General features: G+C 38.2%; 1 long non-coding RNA gene across 4 annotated transcripts in view; it reads right to left on the reverse strand.

Moving 5' to 3' along the window:
* Nucleotides 1-13,221, reverse strand: part of LOC147343953 (uncharacterized) — a 127,028-nt gene that overhangs the window by 39,370 nt on the left and 74,437 nt on the right. The window lies entirely within an intron of this gene.

The raw sequence follows: 13,221 nt of genomic DNA on the forward strand, positions 1-13,221 counted from the left end.
AAATTTAATCAGAGAAGTGAGAAAATGCAAAAAAAGAAAAACAGTCAAGCAAGACAAAACAATAATAGCTTAGCCATAAAACAAGGGCAAGGATTTTTAGTTCCCCCTCAAGGTCTATAGATAATATAATGAGCCATATCGTTGAGTTTCTTTGCAGATAATACATTCCCCACCAGGTAGAAGTTAACTGCATGCTGACCACCAGCACATAGACCCTAGGATTAAGTGAAGCCAGCAAACTGATAACTGAGATTCCAGAAACATCACCCTGTCACCTCACCATCAGTCAGAGACTTGTGCACAAGTTGATCACACACCCTGCAACTCTTTCCCTAAAACTAACTTAAAAAACCCTTCCCTGAAAGTGATCAAGGAACCTGTTCTTTTGAGTGTGGATTGTTGTTCTCCCACATTGGCACCCTCCAATGCTGTCCTTTCCTCCTCCATAATTGGATGTCAATATATTGACTTTGCTTTGAGTCAGATGAAGGAACCAAAGTTGGGTTAGGAAACATTATTAGTGATGTTTATGTTTGAATCAGTTTGAACCACTTATAAGAACAAGCAGTGCTCATATCATCTCAACCCAAATCTATATTCAACAATGTCATGCTTCTGAAACTGTACATGTTAGAAGTATTCAAGACCTCAGAAATTAGCAAGGTAAAAATGTGACACTTTTTCTTAGAGAACCAGCTGTTGAATATTAATATTTGCTAAAACACTCCTAGAAAATTGCCTTTAAAATGCTCAGTAAATGTAATATTAATTATTAGAGATAGTAACAACTGTTTTCTAGAAAGGATTATTCAAATAGTAGTGCTAACTGAAGAAACAATAATCACTAGGTATCAGTTTAAGTACTTTAAGTCAGACTGATATCAGAATCCTCTAATAATACAGTAAATATCGACTAGTTCAGTTTACTACTTCACTTCAGTTGCTCAGTTATATCCAAATCTTTGCAACCCCATGGACTGCACCACACCAGGCCTCCCTGCTCACCACCAACTCCCAAAGTTTACTCAAACTCATGTCCATTGAGTTGGTGATGCCATCCAACCATTTCACCCTGTCATTCCCTTTTCCTCCTGCCTTAAATCTTTCCCAGCATCAGGAAAGATGCTTGGCATGTATGTTTTATTCTTTTGGATAGAAGAAGCAATACGGACCAGATAATAGAAAAATTTCACAAATTATTACATGATTGGCAGATACACTCATAAATTACTACACTCATAAATTACTAAATGAATAACAAAGTTTTTACCTGAAAAACTCACTTTTGTCCATATTCTGGTAATATTTTATCTATGACTTGATTTGTTCATCTGCCAAACAAATATGAGAATGACACAGAATATGTTGACTAGTTAATAGATTGCATAATAAAATAAAAAACTTAAATAAATGTTAGTGAATTGCAATTACCAATCATGTTTAAGTCAATGAAATGGAATAGGAGAGATATTTAAATATCTTATACTCACACATAATGTACAATTCAAGTATGAGCATGATGTATTTCAAAAGCCAGATATCACTATAACAAGTACCATGTAGCTGCTGCTGCTGCTATGTCACTTCAGTCATGTCCAACTCTGCACGACTCCATACACAGCAGCCCGTCAGGCTCCCCCATCCCTGGGATTCTCCAGACAAGAACACTGGAGTGGGTTGCCATTTCCCTCTCCAATGCATGAAAGTGAAAAGGGAAAGTGAAGTCGCTCAGTCGTGTCCGACTCTTAGCGACCGCATGGACTGCAGCCTACCAGGCTCCTCTGTCCATGGGATTTTCCAGGCAAGAGTACTGGAGTGGGGAGCACATAGCTAGCTAGGCCTTAAATCAAGAGTCAGCAAAATTCAGCCTAGACAGCAAATCCAACCCACAGCCACTTTGTAAGTAAAGTTTTATTGATATATGGATATATCCTTTCATTTTTGTATTGTCTACAGGTGCTTTCTCACAGCAATAGCAGGATTAAATAGCTGCAAATGAGACAATCTGACCCAAAAAAACCTAAAATATTTTAGCCCTGACCCTTTATAGTAAATATTTATTAGCCCTGCCTGTGTTAGGTGCATGGATCAAGTTAAATTGCACAGTATGAACATTATGAAACAGTATGAAAAGGCAAAAAGATAGGACATTGAAAGATGAACTCCCCAGGTCGATAGGTGCCCAATACAGTACTGGAGATCAGTGGAGAAATAACTCTAGAAAGACTGAAGAGATGGAGCCAAAGCAAAAACAACACAGAATCGTGGATGTGACTGGTGATGGAAGTAAAGTCCAATGCTATAAAGTGCAATATGCATAGGAACCTGGAATGTTAGGTCGATTTAATTCAGTTCAGTTCAGTCGCTCAGTCGTGTCCAACTCTTTGCGATCCCATGAATCGCAGCATGCCAGGCCTCCCTGTCCATCACCAACTCCCGGAGTTCACTCAAACTTACATCCATCGAGTTGATGATGCCATCCAGCCATCTCATCCTCTGTCGTCCCCTTTTCCTCCTGCCCCTAATCCCTCCCAGCAATGGTTAGGTCCATTAATTAATGCAAGTTGGAAGTGCTCAGACAGGAAATGGCAAAAGTGAATATTAACATTTTAGGAATCAGAGAGCTAAAATGGACTGGAATGGGTGAATTTAACTCAGATGACCACTGTATCTTCTACAATGGGCAAGAATCCCTTAGAAGAAATGGAGTAGCCCTCATAGTCAACAAAAGAATAATTGCAGTACTTGCATGCAATCTCAAAAAGACTGATTGATTTCTGTTCATTTCCAAGGCAAACCATTCAGTACCACAGTACTCCAAGTCTATGCCCCAACCAATAACGCTGAAGAAGCTGATGTTGAATGGCTCTATGGAGACCTACAAGACCTTCTAGAACTAAAAAGATGTCCTTTTCATTATACAGGACTGGAATGTAAAAGTAGGAATTCAAGAAACACCTGGAGTAACCGGCAAATTGGGCCTTGGAGTACAGAATGAAGCAGGGCAAATGCTAATAGAGTTTTGCTAAGGGAACCCACTGGTCATAGCAAACACCCTCTTCCAACAACACAAGAGAAGACTCTACACATGGACATCACCAGATGGTCAACACCGAAATCAGATTGATTATATTCTTTGCAGCCAAAGATGGAGAAGCTCTATACAGTCAGCAAAAACAAGACCGGGAGCTGACCGTGGCTCAGATCATGAACTCCTTATTGCCAAATTCCGACTTAAATCGAAGAGTGTAGGGAAAACTACTAGATCATTCAGGTACGACCTAAATCAAATCCCTTAGGACTGTACAGTTCAGTCCAGTTCAGTTGCTCAGGCATGTCCAACTGTTTGTGACTGCATGGACTTCAGGACACCAGGCTTCCCTGTCTGTCACCAACTCTTGGAGTCAACTTAAACTCATGTCCACTAGGTCAGTGATGCCATACAATCATCTCATCCTCTGTCATCCCCTTCTCCTTCTGCCTTCAATCTTTTCAAGCACCAGGGTCTTTTCCAATGAGTCAGTTCTTCGCATCAAGTGGCCACAGTATTGGACTTTCGGATTCAGCATCAGTCCTCCCAGTGAATATTCAGGACTGATTTCCTTGGGGTTGGACTGGTTGAATCTCAGTGCAGTCTAAGGGACTCTCAAGAGTCTTCTCAAACACCACAGTTCAAAATCATCAGTTCTTTGGCACTCAGCTTTCTTTATACTCCAACTCTCACATCCATACAGGACTACTGTAAAAACCATAGCTTTGACTAGATGGACCTTTGTTAGCAAAGTAATGTCTCTGCTTTTTAATATACTGTCTAGGTTGGACACAGAGCAACCTTTTCTTCCATAGAGCAAGCATCTTTTAATGTTATAGCCGCAGTCACCGTCTGCAGTGATTTTGCAGCCCCCAAAAATAAAGTTTGTCACTGTTTCCCCATCCATTTGCCATGAAGTGATGGGACCAGATGCCATGCAATTAGTTTTCTGAAACTTGGGTTTTAACCCAACCTTCTCATCCTCCTCTTTCACTTTCATCAAGAGGCTCTTTAGTTCTTCACTTTCTGCCATAAGAATGGTGTCATCTGCCTATCTGAGGTTATTGATGTTTTCCCGGTAATCTTGATCCCAGCTTGTGCTACATCCAGCCCAGCTTTTCTCATGATGAACTCTGCATATAAGTTAAATAGGCAGGGTGACAATATACAAACATTACATACTTATTTCCCTATTTGGAACCAGTCTGCTGTTCCATATCCAGTTCTAACTGTTGCCTCCTGACCTGCATACAGATTTCTCAGGATGCAGTTAGGTCATCTGATAATAATTTTCCACAGTTTGTGGTGATCCAAACAGTCAAAGACTTTGGCATAGTCAATAAAGCAGAAATAGATGTTTTCCTGGAACTCTCTTGCTTTTTCCATGATCCAGCAGGAGTTGGCAATTTGATCTCTGGTACCTCCGCCTTTTCTAAATCCAGCTTGAATATCTGGAAGTTCGCAGTTCATGTACTGTTTAAGCCTGGCTTGGAGAATTTTGAGCATTACTTTACTCGTGTGTGAGATGAGTGCAATTGTGTGGTAGTTTGAGCATTCTTTGGCATTGCCTTTCTTTGGGATTGTAATGAAAACTGACCTTTTCCAGTCCTGTGGCCACTGCTGAGTTTTCCATATGTGCTGGCATATTGAGTGCAGCACTTTCACAGCATCATCTTTCAGGATTTGAAATAGCTCGACTGGAATTCCATCACCTCCACTAGCTTTGTTTGTAGTGATGCTTCCTAAGGCCTACTTGACTTCACATTCCAGGATGTCTGGCTCTAGGTGAGTGATCACACCGTCGTGGTTATCTGTGTCATAAAGATTTTTGTATAGGATTTTCCAGGCAAAAGTACTGGAGTGGAGTGCCATTGCCTTCTCCATATTCTTGCCACCTCTTCTTAATATCTTCTGTTAGGTCCATACTGTTTCTGTCCTTTATTGTGCCCATTTTTGCATGGAATGTTCCCTTGATATCTCTGATTTTCTTGAAGAAATCTCTAGTCTTTCCCAGTCTATTGTTTTCTTCTATTTCTTTGCATTGATCACTGAGGAACGCTTTCTGATCTTTCCTTGCTATTCTTTGGAACTCTGCATTCAAATTGGTATATCTTTTTTTTTTTTCTCCTTTTCCTTTCACTTCTCTTCTTTTCTCAGCTATTTGTAAGGCCTCCTCAAACAACCATGTTGCCTTTTTGCACTTCTTGTTCTTGTGTATGGTCTTGACCCTTGCCTCCTGTATGATGTCATGAATCTCCATCCATAATTCTTCAGATATTTTGTCTATCATATTTAATTCCTTTGAATCTATTTTTTGCTTCCACAGTATAATCATAAGGGGTTAGATCTGATGTGAGAATTGGACTATAAAGAAAGCTGAGCACCAAAGAATTGATGCTTTTGAACTGTGGTGTTGGAGAAGACTCTTGAGAGTCTCTTGGACTGCAAGGAGATCCAACCAATCCATTCTAAAGGAGATCAGCCCCGAATATTCTTTGGAAGGATTGATGCTGAAGCTGAAACTTCAATACTTTGGCCACTTGATGTGAAGAATTGACTCATTGGAGAAGACCCTGATGCTGGGAAAGATTGAAGGAGAGAGGAGAATGGGATGACTGAGTATGAGATGGTTGGATGACATCACTGACTCGATGGACATGAGTTTGAGAAAGCTCCAGAAGTTGGTGATGGACAGGGAAGCCTGGCATGCTGCATTCCATGGTTTCACAAAGAGTTGGACAGGACTGAATGCCTGATAAATGACTGAACTGAGCTGAAACCAAGTTAGCAGAGTGATTTTGTTGTGAGGAAAATGGTGATTTTCTCTTATAAATTTAGTATCTGGATAGGTAGTAAGAGCCCCACTTTTCTCTAGTGAAATCACACTAGAAGCATAGCTTTCATGCATATTTTAGCAGGAAGATACCAGAAGGTGTGCAAATACAAGATAACAGAATGATAAAGAGATTCAAAATAATTTTTCCAAGTGTAGCTAACAAAGCTTGAGGTATTTTTTTTTTTTTTCCTAAACAGTAGTGGGGGGAATTGTTAAGTAGGATAATTTTGGCAAATAAATTGCATCAAATTTGGTGGAGTCTATCACCAAATGATAGATTGGTAAATAAATGATTTGTTTCAATCTTATATAACTTAAAGTGTAAAGCCAGAGATTATGAATTTTTATAGTAAGGTATGTTTTGACTTGAATCAGCAAGAATGTTCAAATACTTAGAACTATCTGAAAATGGAAAAGGTTGGTTCTGCAAAAAGTAAGTTTCTTCCCAGAGAAAATCCATGCAGATAGACTACCTGGCAGGTTATAATCAGGAGATTTACAAACATGATAATGATAACATAGCCATATCTGCAGTTGAGTTTTTAGAGGTTCAGATTAAAATAAATATTAATATGTACCATACTGCAAAAACCTTCTAGAAATTGAAAAGAAACTTGGCCTTGGGCTATGCATAGATAAAATTATTCCTAGTTAAATTTTAAACTCCTAGTTAAAATTTTGGAGCTATTATTATTTTTTTAATGACCAAAATAATGATATTCCCTTTTTTGAGAATGTAATTTTAAAGTAGCCTTTTCCCCCTCATTACTTAAAATTTTATTTCAGATTTTTTCAACTTTTAATTTCAACTTGTCATCTCAAATGTGGCTCATCAGATGGATAATCTGCTCATTTGGTACACACAGTAAATGTAAATAAGGAACTTTTAATGAATAGTATGTGTGATGGACAGGGAAGCCTGGCATGCTGCAGTCTATGGGGTTGCAAAGATTTGGACATGACTGAGTGACTGAACTCAACTGAACTGAACTGAGGGAAATGACCACTATATTGACATATGTGTATAAAATAACCTTAATAACTATAAAACATAGCCTTAACAACTGGATATATAACTTGATTTTTTTTGTTTGTCTTTGCTGTGACAGTGCAAATAGCACTCATGCCATTGCTCAGCTTTGTCATGGGCACAAACATAATTAATTTTAAAAAAATCACTTATACAGATGTTATTGATAAGGCCCATGTAAAAACTGAGTGAAAATAGAACACAAAAGCTAAAACACTCTGTAATAAATTTAAATACAATGGAAAATGATAAACTTTACTTTTAAAGTCAGTTTGAGAGAAGGAAAAATATTACATTAAATAAAGTAATATTTACATCTAGAAACAAAACAATTCAGCATTTGGTACAATCACCATCCTAACATAAGTATATTAAATACCATAAGTGGCAACAATTGACTGTGCTGCAGCTTGTTTCTTTTTTTTTTTTCCTAAAAATAAAAGAATGCATTGAATTTAAAGCTGAGTTTCTAGGAGTTTTTGAGTATCACTAGGAATAGTATTCGGAGAAGGCAATGGCAACCCACTCCAGTACTCTTGCCTGGAAAATCCCATGGATGGAGGAGCCTGGTGCGCTGCAGTCTGTGGGGTCGCACAGAGTCGGACACAAGTGAAGAGACTTAGCAGCAGCAGCAGTAGGAATAGTATTATGCAAAGGATAACAAGAAGGCTTATTTGAAATGATTTGTTGATCAGAAGGGTTTCCTAGTGGCTTCTCCCAATGCAAGAGACATAGGAGACACAGAGTTCAATCTGTGCATCAGGAAGATACCTTGAAGTAGGAAATGGCAAGCCACTCCACTATATTCTTCCATGGAAAATTCTATGGACAGAGGAGCCTGGTGGGCTATAGTCCATGGCATCACAAAGTGGCAGACACAACTGAATGACTAAGCATGCACACACACAGTTGGTTAATCAGAAAGCCCATTGAGGGAACTCCCCCAAGGTGTGTGTGAGAAATGGTCCATTTGTTTTCCTTTTATTAGTTCAGAAGAGGAAATAGTTTTCTTGCCTATATCTCCAAGGAAGGCACTAAGCCCCACAAAGTAAACACAGGAGAACATAAAAACTTCATGAATCTGTCATTATGTAAAAACACACTGTTTTTGAAAATTTGTAATTCATGGGCTAGATGTTTCTTGATAGGTATATTTTTTCAGTTCAGAGATTTAAAAAAAACTGCCATGAACTTTTTTTTTTTTCATTTTTACTTAAGTCTTTTGGTTTTGTAAAAATGAGCAGTCTCTATTTCTTTCCTGAAAATTTGTCTCCAGTGCTGACATGAGCACAAAGACCTTATATGCTGTCTTAGGAAATATTTTGTGTCTTAAGAATAAAAATTTTCATTAGAGTTAGTCAATGTATCACAGATATTATCCTTCCTGGCAAGAGGAACACAGAAGTACAGATACTTTTGGGCTATTGTTCTCAATGGAAAAATAAAGGTTTTCAAAATGTTAGTCACTGCCATAGTGGATGTTTAAGTCATTTTTACAGTCTGTTTTGATGGATTCTGAGAATCTGTATTATATTATTTATTCCTATGGCTTTTTGTTAAAATCATATTCATAATTTTAACTATCATTCATTGAATACTATGTACCAACGTTATGAACCAGAAAGTAATCTATATTTAACCCTCATAATAATCCTGCAAAGTAGAAATTATTATCCCATATTGTAGATGAAAAACAGACTTAGAAAGGATATAAATTGCCTGTATCACAAAATTAGTAAGTGGTGCAGTCAGAATGCAAACAAGATCTCCCTGGTTGCAAACAAGATCTCCCTGGTTACAAAGTCAGTGATTTTTCTTCTATAACATGCCAAGGTTATAAACCTTTTTGGTTTGGGATAAAATGCACTATGTGCAAGCATGTTAAGTCAGTTCAGTCCAACTCTTTTGGACCTTATGACTGTAGCCTGTCAGGTTCCTCTGTCCTAGGTATTCTCAGGCAAGAATACTGGAATGGGTTGCCATGACTTACTCCAGGGCATCTTTTCAACCCAGGGATTGAACCCTCATCTTTTATGTCTCCTTCATTGGCAAGTGGGTTGTTTACCACTAGTGCCACCTGGGAAGCCCAAAATGCACTAAATTTCACATTAATAAGTATACCTATAAAGTGGACATGACTATTAGTGTGATAATAATTATAAGTGAGTCTGCCTTGAAGACTGTGAAAGCAAGACAGAGCAGTGACCCATGAGAGACAGAATTGCATGTACAAAAGGGACATGTGCCATCTACCTGGGCTCAGCAGGCAGCTTTCAAATGGTTTCTGTGTAACAATCCCTGTGTTACACACATTTGTATTTCTTAAGGTTTTCCTTGATAACTTTTGATCAGCTTCTGATGATGAAGAGTTTATGAAACCTAAGCCTAGAAACAATGTCAGCTTAAAGCAAAATTGTGAGTTTCCAGTTAACAAAATTAGCTAATATTTTAACTAAATGCCATAGAATTAAACTAAATGCCAATCACTGCATTTCACATATATTAATTAATATAAAATACAAAATAATACATATAAAATTCTATGTCATAGATATGATCATTATTCCTATTTTTTAATCAAAACCAAGGCACAAAAAGTTAAATATCTTACCGAAGGTGACATTACTTGTAGGGGAGTCAGAATTCATACCTCAGCTTTCTTGATCTAGAGTCAATATTTAACCACTATTTTTATTTATTTATTTATTTATTTATTTATTTTTGTGCATGCTACACAGCTCATGAGATCTCAGATCCCTGACCAAGAATTGAACCCAGCCCCCAGCAGTGAAAATGTCCAATCCTAACCACTGGACAACCAGGGAGTTCCCTAAACCAGCATTTTAGACTGCTATATATTTATGGCATGTTCAATGCTCTTCCAGTCCTTCTGTTGCTTAGTGATGTCACCATGCACCTTACTTTTCAAGACTCCTCCTCTTAGATACTTTTCCATATTCCAGAACTAATCCTGTTTCCTCTTCTCTTCCTATCACAGAAAAGGTGACGTCGGCACAGAAGCTGAGATAAATGAATCCACACTAATACAACTACATGCTCAACTTGTAAAATATTCTGGACTTACAAAGATAAGTGGAGGGGTTTAATTTCTTCTTTTAAAGAAGCAATGCTGAATTTTAACTTTGTTGTTGCCCTGCCACTATATCATGCTCAGCTCTTTGCAACCCCATGAACTGCAGCATTCCAGGCTTCCCTGTCCTTCACTACATCCCAGTGTTTGCTCAGATTCATATGCATTGGGTTGGTGATGCTATCTAACCATTTCATCCTCTGCTGCACCTTTTGACTTCAATCTTTCACAGCATCAGGGTATTTTCCAATGAGTGAGCTCTTCACAGCAGGTGGCAAAGTATTGGAACTTCAGCTTTAGCATCTGTCCTTCCAATGAATATTTAGGGTTGGTTTCTTTTAGGATTGACTGCTTTAATCTCCTTGCTATCCCAGGGATTCTCAAGAGTCTTCTCCAGCATCACAGTTTGAAAGCATCAATTCTTTGGCACTCTGCCTCCTTCGTGATCCAATTCTCACATCTGTACATGACTACTGGAAAAACCATATATTTGATTACACAGACTTATGTCAACAAAGTGATGTCTCTACTTTTTAATATGCTAAGTTTGTCATACCTTTTCTTCCAAGGAAAGAGCATATTTTAATTTTATGGATTTTGGAGTCCAAGAAAATAAAGTCTGTCACTGTTTCCATTTTTGCCCCATCTATTTGCCATGAAGTGATGAGATGGGATGCCATGATCTTAGTCTTTTTAATGTTGAGTGTTAAGCCAGCTTTTTCACTCTCCTCTTTCACATTTATCAAGAGGCTCTTTTGTTCCCTCTTTGCTTTCTGCCATTAGGATGGTATCATCTGTATATCTGAGGTTGCTGATATTTTCTGGAAATCTTGATTGTGGGTTGTGATTAATCTAGCCTGGCATTTCTCATGATGTACTCTGCATATAAGTTAAATAAGGAGGGTGGCTGTATACAGCCGTGATATACTCCTTTCCCAATTTTGAACCAGTCCTTTGTACCATGTCGGGTTCTAACTGGTGCTTCTTGACCTGCATACAGATTTCTTAGGAGGCAGGTAAGGTAATGATATTTCCATTTCTTTAAGAATTTTCCAGTTTGTTGTGATCCACACAGGCAAAGGCATTAGCATAGTCACTGAAGCAGATTTTTTTTTTTTTTCTGAAATTCCTTGCTTTTTCTGTGATCCAACAGATGTTTTCAATTTGATCTCTGGTTTCTCTGTCTTCTTAAAATCCAGCTTGCATATCTGCGAGTTCTCCATTCATGTACTGTTGAAGCCTAGCTTGAAGAATTTTGAGCATTGCCTTGCTAACAACATGAAATGAGTACAATTGTACAGTAGTTTGAACATTCTTTAGCATTGGCCTTCTTTGGAAATGGAATGAAAACTGAACTCCAGTCGTATGGCCATTGCTGAGTTTTCAAAATTTTGTGGCATATTGAATGCAGGACTTTAAAAGTATCATATTTTAGGATTTGAAATAGCTCAGCTGGAATTCCATCACCTCCACTAGCTTTTTTTGTTGTAGTGTTTCCTAAGGCCCACTCGACTTCACACTCCAGTATGTCTGGCTCTAGGTGAGTGACAACACCATCATGGTTATCCAGGTCATTAAGACCCTTTTTTGTACAGTTCTGTGTATTCTTGCCACCTCTTTTTAATCTCTTCTTCTTATGTGAGGTTATTACCATTTCTTCCTTTATTGTGCTTGCATTAAATGCTCCCTTGGTATGTCTACTTTCTTGAAGAGACCTCTAGTCTTTTCTATTCTATTGTTTTTCTCTGTTGAGGTCCTTTAATGGACCGGAACCTGGTAGTCCGGAGTTGATGATAAGAAAGTAAAGGAGAGAAAGAGGCTGATATTCCTTGGTTTATGCAGAAAACCAATAAAGTCCCTGACACAGGGCTTGCTCTGTTCACGGAGGCCTCAGGCACCCTCTTAATGGGGTGAAGGCGCAGAACGCTTTCTCGAGAGGGTCTTAGAAGCCCGGGCAGGAAAGTGAACTCAGAGGGCCTCTGCACTCCAAAGAAATAGCCTGAGAGAGAGAGAGAGAGAGAGAGAGAGAGAGAGAGAGAAAGAAAGAAAGACACGAGGACCAAAGCTCTGATGGAGCAAAGGTGCTTTATTCAACATTGTGTAGGTATTTATACTGTCTTACAAGATAGCTATTTTCAACAGAGATAAAAATAAAAACTTACAAGTTATCAAGGAAACATGAGGTCATCCATATGAAAGAGAGAGGGTTGTAAATAATCACTTTTACCATACGGTTCATAAAAAGGAAGAGGGTACTTATCACCCTATAGAAAAACTAATGAAGGAAATGCCTGGATTCTTCAGCCCCCTGAAAAGGCTTGCCTCTCCTTTTAATTCCTGAATATTCAGGAATTAATAAGGAACAGAGAATTCCTGACAGATCCAAAACAGCACACAGGAAGCCTCCTGTTAAATGCTTCCTGACATTTTCTATTTCTTTTCATTGTTAACTTAAAAAGGCTTTCTTATCTCTCCCTGCTAGTCTATGGATCTCTGCATTTACTTGGGTATATCCTTCCCTTTCTCCTTTGCCTTTCACTTATCTTTTTTCTCAGCTATTTGTAAGACCTCCTCGTTCAATCATTTTGCCTTCTTGTATTTCTTGTTCTTTGGGATGGTTTTGGCCACTGCTTCCTGTACAATGTTACAAACCTCTGACCCTAGTTTTTCAGGCACTCTGTTTACTAGATCTAATCCCTTGAATCTATTTGTCACATTCACTGTATAATCATAAAGGATTTGATTTAGGTCATATCTGAATGTTCTACTGATTTTCTCTACTTTCTTCAATTAAAGTCTGAATTTTGCAATAACAGCCTAATGATCCAAGCCACATTCAGCTCCAGGTCTTGTTTTTGTTGACTGTATAGAGCTTCTCCATCTTCAGTTGCAAATAATACAATTAATCTGATTTCAGAGTTGACCATCTGGTGATGTCCTTATGTAGAGTCGTCTTTTGTGTTGCTGAAAGAGTGTGTTTGCTATGAGCAGTGTGTTCCCTATGAGCCGTGTGTTCTGTTGCAAAACTCTGTTAGACTTTGCCCTGCTTCATTTTGTATTCCAAGGCCAAACTTTCCTTTTACGCCAGGTACTCTTTACTTATTACTTTTGCATTCTAATCCCCTAAGAAGAAAAAGGACATCTTTTCTTGGTGTTAGTTTTAGAAACTCTTATAGGTCTTCATAGTATCATTCAACTACAGTACACCTTAAATACTATTTAAGTGCACATTT

Source organism: Bos grunniens, chromosome 26 (assembly GCF_055505025.1).
Source record: "Bos grunniens cultivar Pamir isolate PY7600 chromosome 26, Bosgru_T2T1.0, whole genome shotgun sequence".
Lineage (NCBI taxonomy): Eukaryota > Metazoa > Chordata > Mammalia > Artiodactyla > Bovidae > Bos > Bos grunniens.